Genomic DNA, 16,863 nt, shown 5'->3' with positions numbered 1-16,863 from the left:
TTTTATATACAGATTGAAGTTCAAGTAGTATATTTGGTATGTGACTTCAGAAAATGGATGTAGGAAAGCCATGATGTGAGGCCAAGAAAGGAAGAAAGCCAATAAAGGATGTGTTATCAAGTCAACTATCACAGTAGATGACTAAAATTTAATCCTATTGGAGATCTCTTGGAAATGCATTTAAACATACACACCCCAGAACTACAATCTTGAAAGTGGGTAGGAAGTTGAGGTATTTATACACCAACTGTTACCATTCAATTATTAATTAAGAACTGTTCACAGGGTTTGTTAATTTCCTGGCACCAGCAGAGAAGCCCGCTAGGGTTTCTGAAAAGTCCTGAGTCAAAGAGGAGTAGATATTGGCAACTGTAAGATGGGACAGGCAATGAAATGAAAATACCTGAGGAACATGAGTGGGAACAAACTATATTTGCCAGTGGATGATTATTAATTGCTTTTATTCACAATAATTTGCTTTAAAATATACTTAAATTGTATCTTAGTGCACTTATTCTGTGCATTCATTGATCTTTTAGGACTTTAGCTGATCTCTTTTCAGGATTGAGAATCTCCCTAATTCTATAGAAATGTAAAATAGCTTATTTTATTTTATTAAATGACTAATTAATGAGTGTAATTATCAATTTCACACTCTTTGTAACAAAAACATGATTCAGTAAAGCACGAGAGACATAGTAGTATTGATTCATTCTCATTTGTTTCACTTTTGTATTTGTGTTTACATATTTAAAGGGACGTTGAGGTAAAGGCTATGGATCTTCATTTTATAAATGTTTTGAATATGAAGGGATTAATAGCCCATCAAAGTGATATGAAAATTACTTTAAAAGGAAAACCCCTGAATAATCAGCAGTCTTGTAGAGAAACATTATCTAAACTTAAGCAGACTCTTCCTAAAATACAGCTGCCATTGAACCCCTATCCAAGAGAGTTTCATGTTTGGGAAAAGATTGCCCCTTAGCCCTGAGAAGTGAGAATTAAGCTGTCCATTAGCATAAAAAACTCTAAAACAAGATTCTGTACTAGCATTCTCTACTTTCCCATTGAAGCCCTAATCCCATCCCGCACCCACCTCTGTTTTGCTTCTCCCATACTTAGCAGGTTTCTCATACACTTGTAAATAAACATTATCTTTTCCCTTGTTAGTTTGTCTATTATCAATTAATTTGTAGGGCCTCCCTAACCATTTAAGCCTAAAATGGTGAGAGGAAAAACATTCTCTCAATAAATACATGAATGGTAGCAATTGTTATTTCTTTATAATTTGATTAAGAAATGCTAAATATCAATATAAACTTAAATTTTAATTTTTATAAAGATATATTTTTATTAGCATATAGCCTATTGGAATAAAGCTACAATCTAATTTCTAATTGATTTTGTGACTTTCATTGCAAAACATTTTTCTCACTTGAAAATTGTACAAAATTAATTTAATATAAATGTGTATTTGAAATTTGCTTCACAGAGATTAGCACCACAACAGGTAATCAGTCTAAATAATTAAACTTTTCTATAATTGCTAATTTTGAAATGCTTTCCAATGGTATAGCCTATTTGGAACATTGAGAATTGTCGACATACGGGACGTAGTTATCAGTTATCTTCTTCCTCAAATTTTAGATACCATAGACATGATTACTGACTATACCTGAGTGGTCATACAGAAGCTTGTTCTAATCTATATGGTCAACATCAGATGTTATTTCAACTACAATATGCAAGTACTGTTAAGACCAAATTCCGCCATTGAGAGATCACCAGACACACATGCAAAAAACAAAGGAGTGACTTTATTCAAGCATGCTTGGGCCGTACCTCCAGCAGAACTCTGCTCAGAGGGGATGACCCCAAGGTAGAAATGATGGTGGGTTTTATACTCTTTGTGATGCATTTTGGGTTGCCACAAAATGCAGGGGAAATTTCCCAGGGAAACCGGGACCAAGTTGGGGGGGTTGGTTGGCGCAGGAGCTGAGGTAACTTAGGAGTTTAGGATTGTCTGGCTCTATCCGGGACTGACCCTACCTGGAGGCTGTGAGAGCAAAGGTGTGCATGTTGGATTGGCTGGCTCTATCTGGAACTCACCCGGACCGGAGGCTGTGAGACTGGAGACTCGGGAGGCCGGGCTTTCCCTGGTTGTGGCTGGGGCATCAGGGCCAACTTTCACCTAGGGCATGGCTGCTGAGAATCTCTCAGCCCCTGGTGAAAGACCGACTCTGCCCCGCCTTCCTCACCCTGCTAACTAGCCTTTTTATCTTCTCTCTCTCTTATATCCCCTATGGCTCCCAATGCCCTTAACATCTCTGGGTGGGAGTTAGTTAACATTGTAGTGTTGCAGTCAAAACCCTCTCTTTCCAGCAATTAAAGAGTTACTACAGAGTTTGTTAAAAACTATTTTTTCTGGCTGCAAAAAACAAAACAAAACAAACAAACAAAAAAATAACAAAACTGTGGTTGCTATGTTACAAGTAGTTTTGAGATAAGGTGATGGCATTCTGCAGAAGACCCAAGGTCAATTACTCATTTAGAACTAGAGTGGGGAAAAAAATGGTCTTTTTAAACTGTAGCCGCTTCCCCCACACCTTCCGCCCCACCGCAGGGTTAAGATTCGCCGCCGGGCCCTTCAGTACAAATAAATATTATTTTTGCTGCTTTTAATAAATTAAGAACTATCAAGATCACTGTAGTAAATCCCCAAATTCAGTTATTTGCTTTTGTATAAAATAGCTCACTATTATTAATTTCTAAAGTTAAAAATAAAGTGATAATATGGTCTAGTCTTGAAAATTGTTTTTAAGCTCATAAACGATGTCCAATTCAACCACTGTACTTTAGGTAATGTACCTTAACTTTTTTAATGAATTGCTTTATTTTTAAATAACTACCTTTTGCTAAAATGAAAGTGGCAATATGAATCACTTTAAAAGACACATGAAAATAGTGTCAAAACATTTACGTAAAACATATTTAGGCCACTATTATTCAATTTCATAAATGTCAGAGTTGCTGAATGTTATCCATTTTCACTAAATGGTGTATAATGCTTTGCTGCATTTCTATGATTTCCACTACACTTTTTAGTTAATGCTTTTATCACAGTTCATACTTTCTCAATTATGAAAAACATTATGACAAATAATTGGCAGCACTTCCAAAATAGACAAACTCTTTCCTACTTTCCCCGGAATGTGCTCATTCTTCCATATATTCCCATCTTAAGTAAATCATATCACATGCATCTTCTACTGCACAAGAGAACATTTGTATCCTGAAGCAAATATATCACTGCATTTTGCTGAGATCCATCTATATCCTGCATGCATTTTAGATTCCTATCCCTCAGCTCTCACTTATCTGATTGTGCTATAATATTTAAATTTGAATTTACACAATGTTCGCCGACTTACAGCTTTCTTATTGGTATACCAGATTTCAGTTTCTGCCCATTATCCATGAAACTTCTATGCTACCACCAGAATTGACTTCCTGAAACATAGGTATGATCACATTATCCCTCTGTTTGACAAGCCTCCAATGGCATGTATCTTTAATAATGTTTTCACACTTAACACACTTCTGAAGTAGATTTTAAATGCTTCTGAAGAAATCAATGTATTTCATTCAGATTTGTACTTCCAAGAATGAAAATTGAACAGGTATGCTAAATAATTATATGTTGAATTAATAAAAGAATAAAGGAATGAACAAATAAAACTGCAAATCTACTTGAGTAGTGTTTATTTTTAATTTGTGAATTACTCTCTGTTGTCAGTGATAAGATCAAATCCAGATATTTTCAACCAGCATTTTTTTTTAATTAAGGACAATAGAATAGAAAATAGCCAGAGAGAAATACTCTTAGTAAGGAAAACTATTACTCCATAAAATTTGGTTTTAATTGTGCATGTATGCGTGTGTACTGGATAATAATATAAAATATATTCTTAAATTAAGTCATTATTTAAAAAAAGGATTGTACATTGGTAATAACAGTATAAGGAACTCCAAAGACTCTATTGCCATCCAAATTGGTGAAAACTACTTTTACAAAAGTCATTTAAATTATTTGAAAATTTCCCTAAGAGCATACTGCAAATGAAAGACCATTATTCAAGAAAATATACTAAAATATGTAAACATTTTGAGAATTTAATATTTGAACCAAGATCTATATCTTTACTCCCCTTCATAGACTCAGTGAGATGATTATTCCACTGCAGATTGATACAGAAAAGAACACAGGGGTTCCTCTCTCCATTGTTCCCAGTCATAAGGCTATACTCCTAAGAGGGGTAGAATGTCAACAATACTTATGTTAATCTAGTTACCTTTTGCAGCTGTTATCAACCCAAACTAAGATCGACTCTCCTGGCATAGCCAAGCCAAACACTGAAGCTGAGAAGCACAGTCTCAGAAAGAAGCACTTTTTTTTGCAGGCTACCATGCAAGGAAAACAAATAGATAACATTTAAAATTTTAACTCCACGGGTAGCACCTGTGGCTCAAGGAGTAGGGTGCCCACCCCATATACTATGGGTGGCTGGTTTGAACCCGGCCCCAGCCAAAAAACTGCAAAAAAAAAAAAAAATACATATATATATATTAACTTCAGGATTGCTTACAAGCCAAGGTCTTTTAAGGTAGGAGTACATTTCAAGTAGTCTTGGCCCTTAAAGATGGGATATCCTGAATTGGCAGGGGAGCTCAATTCATAATTGCTAAGTCATGGAAGAAGCCCAAGTGCCCATCGACCCACGAATGGATTAATAAATTGTGGTACATGTATACCATGGAATATTATGCAGCCTTAAAGAAATATGGAGACTTTACCTCTTTCGTGTTTACATGGTTGGAGCTGGAACATATTCTTCTTAGTAAAGTATCTCAAAAATGGAAGAAAAAGTACCCAATGTACTCAGCCCTACTATGAAACTAATTTAGGGTTTGCACATGAAAGCTATAACCCAGTTATAACCTAAGAATAGGGGGAAGGGGAAAAGGGAGGGGAGGGGGGGAGGCGGGTAGAGGGAAGGGGATGGGTGGGATTACACCAGGGGTGCATCTTACAAGGGTATATGTGAAACTCGGTAAATGGTCTGTAAAACTAGTGAATGATGCCCCATGGTCATATCAATGTGCACAGCTATGATTTAATAAAAAAAATAAAAATAAAAATAAATCGAAAAGAATGTTAAAATGCATGTAAAAGGGCCCTCAGGGGGAAAATTGGAACAAAGAATGATGATCAGAATTCAATTCCTTTGTGATTCCTTATCTGCATTTGCCATATGGTGAGGGTTTCTGATAAAACAACTCAAGAATATACAACTTTTATATACTGTTTTTATAAAACCATAACATGAGGGAGAATACAAAGCTGCTAGGTAGCAATCAGATAGGGAGGTGGCAGGTTCAAACCCAGCCCCGGCCAAAAACTGCAAAAAAAAAAAAAGACAGGGACTAAAACAATTATCTCAATTATCAATATTGACATTGACTGTAAATGAGGCAAATACCCATAAGAATAAAGAATATTGGTTGACAGAATGGATAAGAAAACAAAACAAAGATATCTGCTGTTTTATAGAAACCCATTTGGCTCATAAAGAGTCTCATGGATTCAAGATAAAGGAGTGGGAAAAAATATTACATGCAAAGGAAAGAAATTTGAATTTTGTCCTATATTATATTATTATCATTTTCAAATATGTAGAAAATGTAAATAATTACACAGGGGATGTATATATATATATATATATATATATATATATATATATATACACACACATATATATATATACACCAGTCTCCTAGATTCTGAAATTAACATTTACCATAGTTGCTTTTCACATTCATCTATTCATGTACCTCTTAATGCATCCATCAATCCATCTTATTTTTTAATGCATTTTAAAGTAAGTTTCAGGCAGCAAAAAAAGTAAAAAATTCACCCATAATGTATTAAACTGGAATTTCTTGTGTTTGTCTATAAGAGTAAAATCCATTTTGCCTACCCAGGGGTATGCAGTTGATTTCCAATGATGAACCAAGTGGTTTGTACTCTAGAGCAGAGTTCTGCAAACTACAGCCCTTGTGCAGAATCTGGTGCATTATATGCATTACTAAATAAATTTCTATTAGAAAGTAGTTATATCCATTTACTTACTCCTTTTTAATGATTATTTTGGCACTTCAATGGTGGAGTGGTTCAGTTGTACAGAGACCATATAGCTCTCTAAGCCTAAGATAGTTTGATGGCCCCTGTTTTTACTCAACTCTGTCCCTCAGTGCCCCTGTGACCTACAGCCAATATATTCACCAAATTAGAATTTAGGTTTGTTTCCTCATGTGAAAAACATGGAATTGGGCTAATGGATCTGAGATTTTGTCTCTCATCTTTTTTGATTCCTCAGCTTATATTTATTTCATTCTTTTATTCTTCTCATTATTCAGTAATTGAACTTTCTTTGTTCCATTTCATGTTTATGGGCAGAATGGCTTCTCCTTTAATTAAAAATCCAACATAGATCCTGACATGCAAACCAAATTTCAAATTTTATTAAAATTAGTCTTCTAATGTTCAGGTCATCTGATATCATTAGACCAAGGACTCACCTCACAGACACACCTTGCAATTTTTCTCAATTTAATGCTAGAATAGTGACCCTGAATGGTAAAATGCACTATAACTGCCCCAGATTAATTCATCCATGGTTATGGAGGAAAACCAGAATTATTACATATGCATACCTACAAATCATCCCTCCCAATTAATGTATTTTCAGTAGACTAACTCTCAGTGTTTAATACCAAATTTGCTAGGATAAACATACATTTCAGTATAACATGTTTGTCTATGTATCTCTATAGCTCCGTAACGCATTTTTAGTAAATGAAATGGTGCTAATGCCTCAAGTTGCAAGGAAACAGCACTCTGAATTTCAACGAGGCGGATTTGTCCCTTAGAAATGTATGGCATTAGGTGTGGAATTCTGAATTTTTCTTTGTTATTATTCATATGTTGTGAGAGTATTTCCACAGAACTTGTCACATGTTGTTTTTGCCTAACTGACCAAGATTGTGAAGAAGGAAACAAAGGGAGAAACAAAATAGATTACAGTAGAAGAAAAGTTAATACTACTTATATGCCATTTGCTAACCATATTAACCATATTACTGATGATTTTAAAAAATCAGCATTTTATATAGCAACATGATGATACGTCATATCTACATAGTTAGATGGATGTATATATTTCCCTGTTTGTCTATTGTCTTTCAATCTATCTGTCTACCTGTGGTTTCATTATATTTTGTAAAATTGGAAAGGAGTTTGGGTTAGATGGGCAGCACCTAAATATTTGGCCCATTTAAAGTAAATGGAGGTTTTCCCATTTGACTACCACTTTTTCTCTTAATAGTAGATTTTAGTGTCTATGCTTATGGGATATATTAAAATTGCCATGATCTGAAGAGAGAGGTTTCTTTTTCGGTGGTGTCCTTCTATATGAAATGGCTTAAGAGAAAGTTAACTACCTATGACATTTTGATACTGTATTAAACATGACGAAAGTAAAAAGTTTGAGCAGTGGGTGTTTTTGAGCAGTAAGAGTTTTTCTTTCCCATACCTTAAGAAAAGTAAAAAAGTAAAATAAAATAAATGAAGGTAAGCCGAGTTGGCTTGTATCTTCTTTGATTATAGCCCAAATCTCTTAAGTTTATTCTCTTAATCCTGATGCTTTCAATAAATCACACTCCATTTAAAACTGGGTAAATCAATTTGTGCTTATTAAAGTCATTAGCTAATTATGCGAAAGATGCAATCTATTTTGTAATGACTGCTGCTATGAGTTGAATTCTGTGACAAGCAGACTCTGAGATAGAATTTACCATGCAGGAGCTTAGTAAGAAGTTCTGTTACCAGGAGTGTCCAACCTTTTTTCTTTCTCTGCCACACATTGGAAGAATAAGAGTTGTCTTGAGCCACACCTTAAATGCACAAATACTAAGGAAACCAATTAGTAAAATAAAGGTCCGTGCCTACTTTTTATGATATAGGACACCACAGATAAGAAAAAAGTCCTCACAAAATCAGCATGTGGCCCACAGGCCTTAGGGTGGACACCCATGTGTTAAACTGAGAAGGAAGAGATAAGGAAGCAGGATTGAGAAAAGGCTTCAGCACAGTCATAAAGACAACCTTGACCAATGCCCATGAGTATTTCTGCTGCCAGAATATACCTTCAGAGTTATCTGGAGTAAGGCTGATATGACCAGGACTTTACATGACTGTATTGGACTGATATTTGATGTATACCGGTCTAGAAAGAGGGCCAACCTTCGTGGAGGTGGCTTTCTGTAGATAAGTCAATCCCTGAAGAAGCTGACAGCCAAAGGCATTGTGTCCACAGCACTCTCAGCAGCTCAGGCAGTAAGTCCCTTATTGAAGAGATATCTGTGTATACATTGCAATGTTCCTTACAACTACTACTACTAGTTTCATGTCAGTAACTATTTCTGACAAAAAAGTTTTATTTTGCAAGGCACCAGGCAAAGAGATGAGAGTAATATCCAAATCCATCTCCTCAAGAATTTTTGGGAAAGGGGTTTTAAAGATAGTTTGGCTGGCAAAGAGAATAGATCTGCAGATTGGCTGACGATGAGCTCTTAGGGTTGGGAAGCAGAGATTATCTTCTCAATAGGGAGATTTCCTGGGTAAGAGGGTCTCAAGCTTGTTAGATTCATTCCCATGCCTATCCACAGGTCTGGTTGGTATCAGTAGATCTTCCTGGGGTGCAGGATCTGAAAAATACCTCAAAGCCAGTCTTAGGATTTACAACAGCAATGTTGCCTATAGAGAGAAAGTCTTGAGATTCACAAGAGCAATGTTATTAATATCTCTGGAAATAGTAGGGGTGAGTCACAAATCTTGTGCCTATATGTCATTAAGCAGTAACCAGTTAATAGGCACAAGGAAGTTAGAGAGCAATGGCTGGTTAACTCTTCTGGCTATGTCTATAGTTTTATAGAAGTCAGACTTTGATTACTTTTTATACCTTATGGTTCTATATTATTTTTAATATGGATGATTTCAACTGTATTTATTTTTTCCCCAAAATGTAGCTTATCAAAAAGTATTCATAAGATGTTAGGTTATGAATTATAATGATTTGTCCTTATATACTGATACTGGTTTCTGAAGTGAGGATCAGAAATTATTTTTCAAAATAATAAAAAAATAGTAGAAATAGTGTTGAACTCCGGGCTTGGAAAACACTACATTAGAGATCAATCAATGAGTGACCACTTTTAGGGTCTGTCTGTTTAAGTTGCCAATGTCTGGTATATAGGATAAAAGTATGTAATGATGGAACTTATGTCTTATACTTTAGGAGGCAAATGAAAAAGAATCATGAATTCATTCAGAAATTATAGTTGTTGGTGCCTTTTGACATGTGTGTAACAAATATTGAAAATTGTCTTTTTTCATGTTATCATCTACTCATTATCAAAGTTATCAACTAAGAAAGGCTGTTGATAAATTGGATTTATTTTTAGTGATATTAACTGTGCCATTTACTTTAAATGAATATAGTTTGTGCCTAGAAGCTAAAAAAAAAATGCTTATTCCACAGAATTTCATGTCAGGGTAACTTTATGCAAACTTTTACATTTAAACTTAAAAGAGAAGCATCTCAAAAATTGCTTGGTAGTTTTTCCAAACTGTGACTCTTTTTCTGCCTTGTTAAAATGCATCAGAGGTGACTTTATTATTCCTGTTACTTTTTAATAATTTCCTTACTTTGTTTTAACTACTGGCATTTTTATAATTAACATATTTTAATTAAGCAAACAGAAAATCATATTTTTGACCTGAATATAATCACACCGTACACACCTACTATCATGTTCTTTTGTCTTTAAAAATTGCTTATAGCTGGGTGTGGTGGCTCAGTCCTGTAATCCTAGCACTGTGAAAGTCCAAGGCCAGAGGATAGCTTGAGATCAGTTCAAGTACAGCTGGACAACAGTGAAACCTGAGCGCTACCAAAAATTATGAAAAAAATCCGGGCATGGTGGCACATGACTGTAGTCACAGCTACTCAGAAGGCTGAGGGGGAAGATCTCTTGAGCCCAGGAGTTTGAGGTTGCAATGAGTTATGATGACACCACTGCACACTAGCCAAATCAACAGAGTAAAACCACGTTTAAAAAAAAAAATTGAAATTGGCTTGCAATAGTGACTTTGAATTCCTTATTCCCTATATTTCAATAGTCATTGATTTTATTCTATCACACATCTATTTTTATTACAAAAACAAATGTAAACAACTGTGAAATAAAATTAAAAAAGAAAAAAACTACCAAGCAAAGAAATAAGCCTTCTCATTGATTCTAGCAGTCTAAAATGTTTTTTTTTAATGTCTGTCTGTGATTATTTTTACTGTACATCCTGTAAACGTTTAAACAATACCTGCTTCAGCAATTTCCTGATCACGCAAGCTCACCCAATATTGCATCAGCCTATCTTATATAAACTGACCCATACTGGTGGTCTGTGCTATTCCCCATACTGAGGGGACAGCCAGCCGATCTTTCTTTTCTTATTTTTTTTTATTAAATCATACCTGTGTACATTAATGTGATCATGGGGCACCATACACTGGTTTTATACACAGTTTGACACATTTTCGTCACACTAGTTGACAAAGCCTTCCTGGCATTTTCTTAGTTATTGTGTTAAGACAATTATATTCTACATTTACTAACTTTCACATGTATCCTTGTAAGATGCACTGCAGGTGTAATCCCACCAATCACTCGCCCTCTGCCCATCCTTCCCCCTCCCTTCCCTCCCTCTCCCTCTTCCCCATATTCTTAGGTTACAACTGGGTTATAGCTTTCATATGAAAGCCATAAATCAGTTTCATAGCAGGGCTGAGTACATTGGATATTTTTTTCTTCCATTCTTGAAATACTTTACTAAGAAGAATATGTTCCAGCTCCATCCATGTAAACATGAAAGAGGTAAAGTCTCCATCTTTCTTTAAGGCTTAGTAGTCTAAAATGGTATCTCTGTAACTTATTTATTTTTATTCCAAAATATTAAGGAGGTACAAATGGTTTTGTCGCATGAAAGCTTTTATAACGCTTGAGTCAGGGCCATAAGTATGCTGATCATGGAGATAGTGTTCAGTGTACCCATTAGGTAGATATTTGAGTCTCCTCTTCACTCCCCACCCCTGGGTTTATTTCCAATGACTTTTACTTCCCTTTGTACACATGTGTGCCCCTCGGTTAGTGAGTATTAGCGAGTACATGTAATGTTTATTTCTCCATTCTTGAGATACTTCTCTTAGGATAATGATCTCCAGTTCCATCCAAATTGCTGCAAAAGACATTAATTCATTCCTTTTATGGCTGAGTAGTACTCCATGGTGTATACATGTAATGACTTCTGTCCCTTTGGGTAGATACCCAGTAATGGGATTGCTGGGTTGAAAGGTAGGTCTACTTTTAGTTCTTTGAAAAATATCCATACATTTTTCCATAGAGGTGGTAATAATTTTCAGTCCTATCAACAGTGCATAAGTAAGTTTTCTCTCATTGTGCTTTTAATTTTTATTGCCCTGATGATTAGTGATATTGAGCTTTTTTTTTGATTTTTTTTTTTTTTTTGCAGTTTTTGGCCGGGGCTGGGTCTGAACCCACCACCTCTGGCATATGGGGCCGGCATCCTACCCCTTTGAGCCACAGGCACTGCCCTGATATTGCGCATTTTTTCATGTGTTTGTTGGCCACTTATCTATCTTCTTTTGAAAAACCTTATTTAACCCATTTTATGACTGTCTGTCAGTGACTAGCAACAAGGGCTGGCATTTCAACCTCCTGATATATTCTGTTTATTGCCCGTGGTAGCAATCTTGTTGCTGTGCAGAAGTTTACTCATCTATGATCCCTAGTGCACCCTGCTTTCCTTGTGACTTTTCCCTTTATATTTCATCTTTTCATTATCTAAATTTGATTCAGTATTTTTTTTCTCTTTTTTTTTTATTTTTATTAAACCATAGCTGTGTACATTAGTATGATCGTGGGCACCATACACTTGGTTCATAGATCGTTTGACACATTTTCATCACATTAGTTAACATAGCTTTTGTAGCATTTTCTTAGTTATTTTGCTAAGACCTTTACATTCCACATTTACTAGGATTCACACATACCCTTGTAAGATGCACCGCAGGTGTAATCCCATTAATCCCCCTCCTTCCCCCTCCCTCCCCCCTCCCTCCCCTCCCTTTCCCCTTTCTCCCTATTCTTAGGTTATAACTGGGATATAGCTTTCATGTGAAGGTCCTACATTAGTTTCATAATAAGGGTGAGTACATTGGGTACTTTTTCTTCCATTCTTGAGACACTTTACTAAGAAGAATATGTTCCAGCTCCATCCATGTAAACATGAAAGAGGTAAAGTCTCCATCTTTCTTTAAGGCTGCATAATATTCCATGGTGTACATATACCACAATTTATTGATCCATTCATGGATCGATGGGCACTTGGGCTTTTTCCATGACTTAGCAATTATGAATAGGGCTGCAATAAATATTATGATACAAATATCTTTGTTATGGTGTGATTTTTGGTCTTCTGGGTATATGCCCAGTAGGGGGATTACAGAATTGAATGGCAGATCTCATTGCAGGCTGGGCAAGGGACTTGAAGAGAAACTTCTCTGAAGAAGACAGGCACATGGCCTTCAGACATATGAAAAAATGCTCATCATCTTTAATCATCAGAGAAATGCAAATCAAAACTACTTTGAGATATCATCTAACTCCAGTGAGACTAGCCTGCATCACAAAATCCCAAGACCAGAGATGTTGGCGTGGATGTGCAGAAAAGGGAACACTTTTGCACTGCTGGTGGGAATGCAAATTAATACATTCCTTTTGGAAAGAGATATGGAGAACACTTAGAGATCTAAAAATAGATCTGCCATTCAATCCTGTAATCCCCCTACTGGGCATATACCCAGAAGATGATTCAGTATTTTGGGGAAGTTCTCGTTTTCTGTTTTGAAATATAAAAACATATTTTACCCCAGCAAAAGTCTTATAAACCTTGTCAGGAATATTTTTCATTCCCCGCTCCCCAATGCTATACTGAATCCATACAAAAATCTGATTCTATGGCTTTCCTGTAATGCTTTCCTCTCTTAAGTGGTGACATCCACTTTCTTAACAGAGTAGGGTATATCCTTTTGATGTTTATCACTATCCTAAAAAGGAAGTGCAGTAATACACTCTGCAGAGAAATGTTACTTTGTTATCATTGTTAAAATAGCCATTATGAGAAACTTTCTTGTTTCTAAGTGGTGTTCCCACCAAAAACCATCCGCATGCAGATTAGAATGTCTTTTTTTTTTTTTTTTTTTTTTTTTTTTGTAGAGACAGAGTCTCACTGTACCATCCTGGGTTGGAGTGCCATGACTTCACACGGCTCACAGCAACCGCTAACTCTTGGGCTTAAGCAATTCTCTTGCCTCCGCCTCCCAAACAGCTGGGACTACAGGCGCCTGCCACAACGCCCGGCTATTTTTTTGTTGCAGTTTGGCCGGGGCTGGGTTTGAACCCACCACCCTCGGCATATGGGGCTGGCGCCCTGCTCACTGAGCCACAGGTGCCACCCAGAATGTCTTTGTCACTTCCCTATTTTGCTCCAGGCATAGAAAATGGGTTTGGCCTTTACATGGTAAGATATACATTTCCAATAGTCTTATCTCTAATGCAGGCAGAGTTACTTCTTAAAATATCAGACATTTTGATCTTTTGCCTAAAAATTCATAAGGTAATGTAGTATAGATGAAAAAGGAGCACTGAGTACTAATTCAAGTGCCCTGAATTTTATTAGCTGTGCAATTTTCTGAAGATTCTGAATCACTCTGGTTTTATTTCCTCATCTATAGCACAGAGTACCCGTCATAAATTCAAGTTTAAATGAAAAATTCCATTGTGCTTTGTAAGCTGTATGTCATTTTATAAGTATAACCAATTATCGTCACACGCAATCAATACAAATGTAATTACTGTTTTTGAGAACCTTCTAAAACTTGACATCATAATATTCACTCAACATTACTTATCCTTCCACCTCCTGCATGATCAATCTGTGTTGTCACCAGACAAGATTCCTCCTAATCCTTTACAAAATTGTTATACAATAATCATTTATTTCCATTCTTGTATTTCTGCTCATCCTCTTTCATCTGATTTTTTTCCTCCGATTTCCCCTCTCATATGAAAATGTTATCAGTGTAAGAAAGAAACACAAAATAAAGATTGAGAGGCAATAGATTATTAGAGGCAATAGGTAATGAGGCATCAACCAGAGACGAGCCTTGGGAGTGAAAAAATGGTATTGATAAAAGAAACATCAAGTGAATGTGCAGACCAATGGAAATAGTGCAGTAAAACCTGTGTCTACATTTTTGAGAAATTCAGCACGATATATTTTTGTACTACTTTTGGAATTAGGATTGTTTTTGAGTCAGGTCATTATCTATCTAAAGGGTAGATACCGTTAATAAAGACAAGAAACAGAGGACATATAATGAGTTTGAGTTTGTTCATCTAGGCTTTGGTCACATAATTTTTGTGAATACATCTAGGAATATACATCTGGTAGGCTTGGAGTCAAACAACAAGTGGCAGCTGAAGTTTTACATTGATAGTTACATGACCAATGCCATAGTTTGAATCTTCATTATACAGGGTTGCCGTAAAATTCATGTGCAATTTTAAATTTATAACCGTGGTGAAATAGATAAAATACTAGGCACCATTATCCAAGGTCATTCCTGAATCTCTGCCTCTAAAACTCAGATGCTACAATCTCACTGGCATGACTCTAGCCTCAAATAAAATACATAACATTTTAACCTGGTGCCTGACACTATTTAACAAAAATTGCCAAATCCAAAAATATCTGTTGCTCATAGTTTCCCCCAAGGTCTATTCAGAAAATTGCATAATTTAGGATTTATCATATTCAGCACGACATCTTTTTGTACTAATTTTAGAATTAAGATTGTTTCTGGTATAGTTGCCAAAGACCTACATCAGACTGGATTAAGCAACTAATTATATCTTTAGCTCACATTACGGTGAATTTAAGAAGCAGCTTCAGCCATAGCTTGATACAAATATTAAAAAGTCATCAGAATTGAGTTTCTTTTCATCATGTGTTCTGTGTACACTTCATTTCAAGGTTGCATGTGGTTGTTCTGTGTAGGAATAACCAGAGAGGAAGCTCTTTTATAGTCAAAAGAAATGTCAAGGTTTTCTTGAATAACTAGGATTCTTTTATGAATTTGATTTTCAGTCCTGAGGAAAAGGTAATTATGGGAAACAAAAAGCCTTACTGGCTACATTCTTACTCTGATTTTTGACTGGGTTTTAGGATACACAGAGCAATTAATAAACCTGAGTTATGACCACCTGTTGATTTTACTGAACAGTGTCTTAGGAAGTAACCATTCTCATCTATTCATAAAGTCTTTCTTTTATGGAGTGCGTTAATTGTTACACATTGTGTAAACAACTGCTTTATTTTATATAGAGAGGTGCCACACAGAGGTAAAGCTTCTCTACAAGTCCAGTATCTTCCTTCAGAACGCATTTGACTATATATGTTATCATCCTTCTAGACTCAAATAGATGAGTAAAGGATTCGAAGAATTTAGATTTTTGATTGGTTGTAGATGGTTATAGTATGATGAAGTCAATGTGGCCACAGAAGCAAATTAGAACAAGGCTTGGAAGGAAGTTTATTATGCCCATAGGTCACAAGGAGGGGTGCCCACATTCTACACAGGACCACAGGGAAAAGAGCAGGTTTTGGTCAGGGGATAAAAGACAGGGGGAAGAAATTGAAGCCAGCGCACTTAGAGGGGATTCGTTGGAAAAGTCAAAGCACCAAAAGCTCTGTGAAACTAGTGTATGATGCCCCATGATCATATCAATGTACACAGCTATGATTTAATAAAAAATAAGTCAAAGCAAAGCAGAGTAATCAAGTTAGGATTGGCTAGTTTGAATAATTTCAGTGGGCTATAGTGCCAATAACTAGGTGGTATCTAGGTGTCTGGTACCAAGCCATAGGATGATTTTGGGTGAGGGAAGCATGGGTTTGGTGTGTGAGAGTTAGATAAGAAAATGGTTAAGTATATAAACTGGGATTGATTGGTTTGAATATGAAAGATTACTCCACATTCAAGCCCCTTGCTATTCTTAACAATGGATAAATAAAATGTGGTACATCCAGACAATGGAATATTCTTCATCAGTGAAAAGAAATGTGCTAGGAAGCTATGAAAAGACAAGGAACATTGAATGAAGATTATTAAGTAAAAGAAGCCAATCTGTAAAGGTTACACATTATATGATTCCAACTATATGGACATTCTGGAAAAAGCAAAAGTATGGATACAGTAAATCTATAAGGCACATTAAGGTATTGAGTGGTGGGGAAGAAGGACGAATAGGCAGAACATAAAAGATTTTTAGGGCAGTGAAACTACTCTGCATGTTACTACAGTGGTGGGGCATGTCTTTTTTTTTTTCGTTGAGACAGAGTCTCACTATGTCACCCTTGGTAGAGTGCTGTGGTGTCACAGCTCACAGCAACTTCAAATTCTTGGGCTTAAATGATTCTCTTGCCTCAGCCTCCCAAGTAGGGTGGAACTACAGGTGCCCACCACAATGCCAGGCTATTTTCTTGTAGCAGTTGTCATTGTTGTTGAGCTGACCCTGGCCAGTCTTGAACCCACCAGCATCCAT

The 16,863-nt window shown here is 36.1% G+C and overlaps 1 non-coding gene across 1 annotated transcript; it reads left to right on the top strand.

Moving 5' to 3' along the window:
- The first annotated feature begins 7,411 nt into the window (after positions 1–7,411).
- Positions 7,412–7,554, top strand: LOC128578844 (small nucleolar RNA SNORA29). The gene has a single exon (XR_008377948.1). It is a non-coding gene; the product is annotated as a small nucleolar RNA SNORA29 (small nucleolar RNA).
- The last annotated feature ends 9,309 nt before the right edge of the window (positions 7,555–16,863 follow it).

Source organism: Nycticebus coucang, chromosome X, assembly GCF_027406575.1.
Source record: "Nycticebus coucang isolate mNycCou1 chromosome X, mNycCou1.pri, whole genome shotgun sequence".
In the NCBI taxonomy this organism is placed as follows: domain Eukaryota; kingdom Metazoa; phylum Chordata; class Mammalia; order Primates; family Lorisidae; genus Nycticebus; species Nycticebus coucang.
This window is presented reverse-complemented; position numbering and strand designations above follow the sequence as displayed.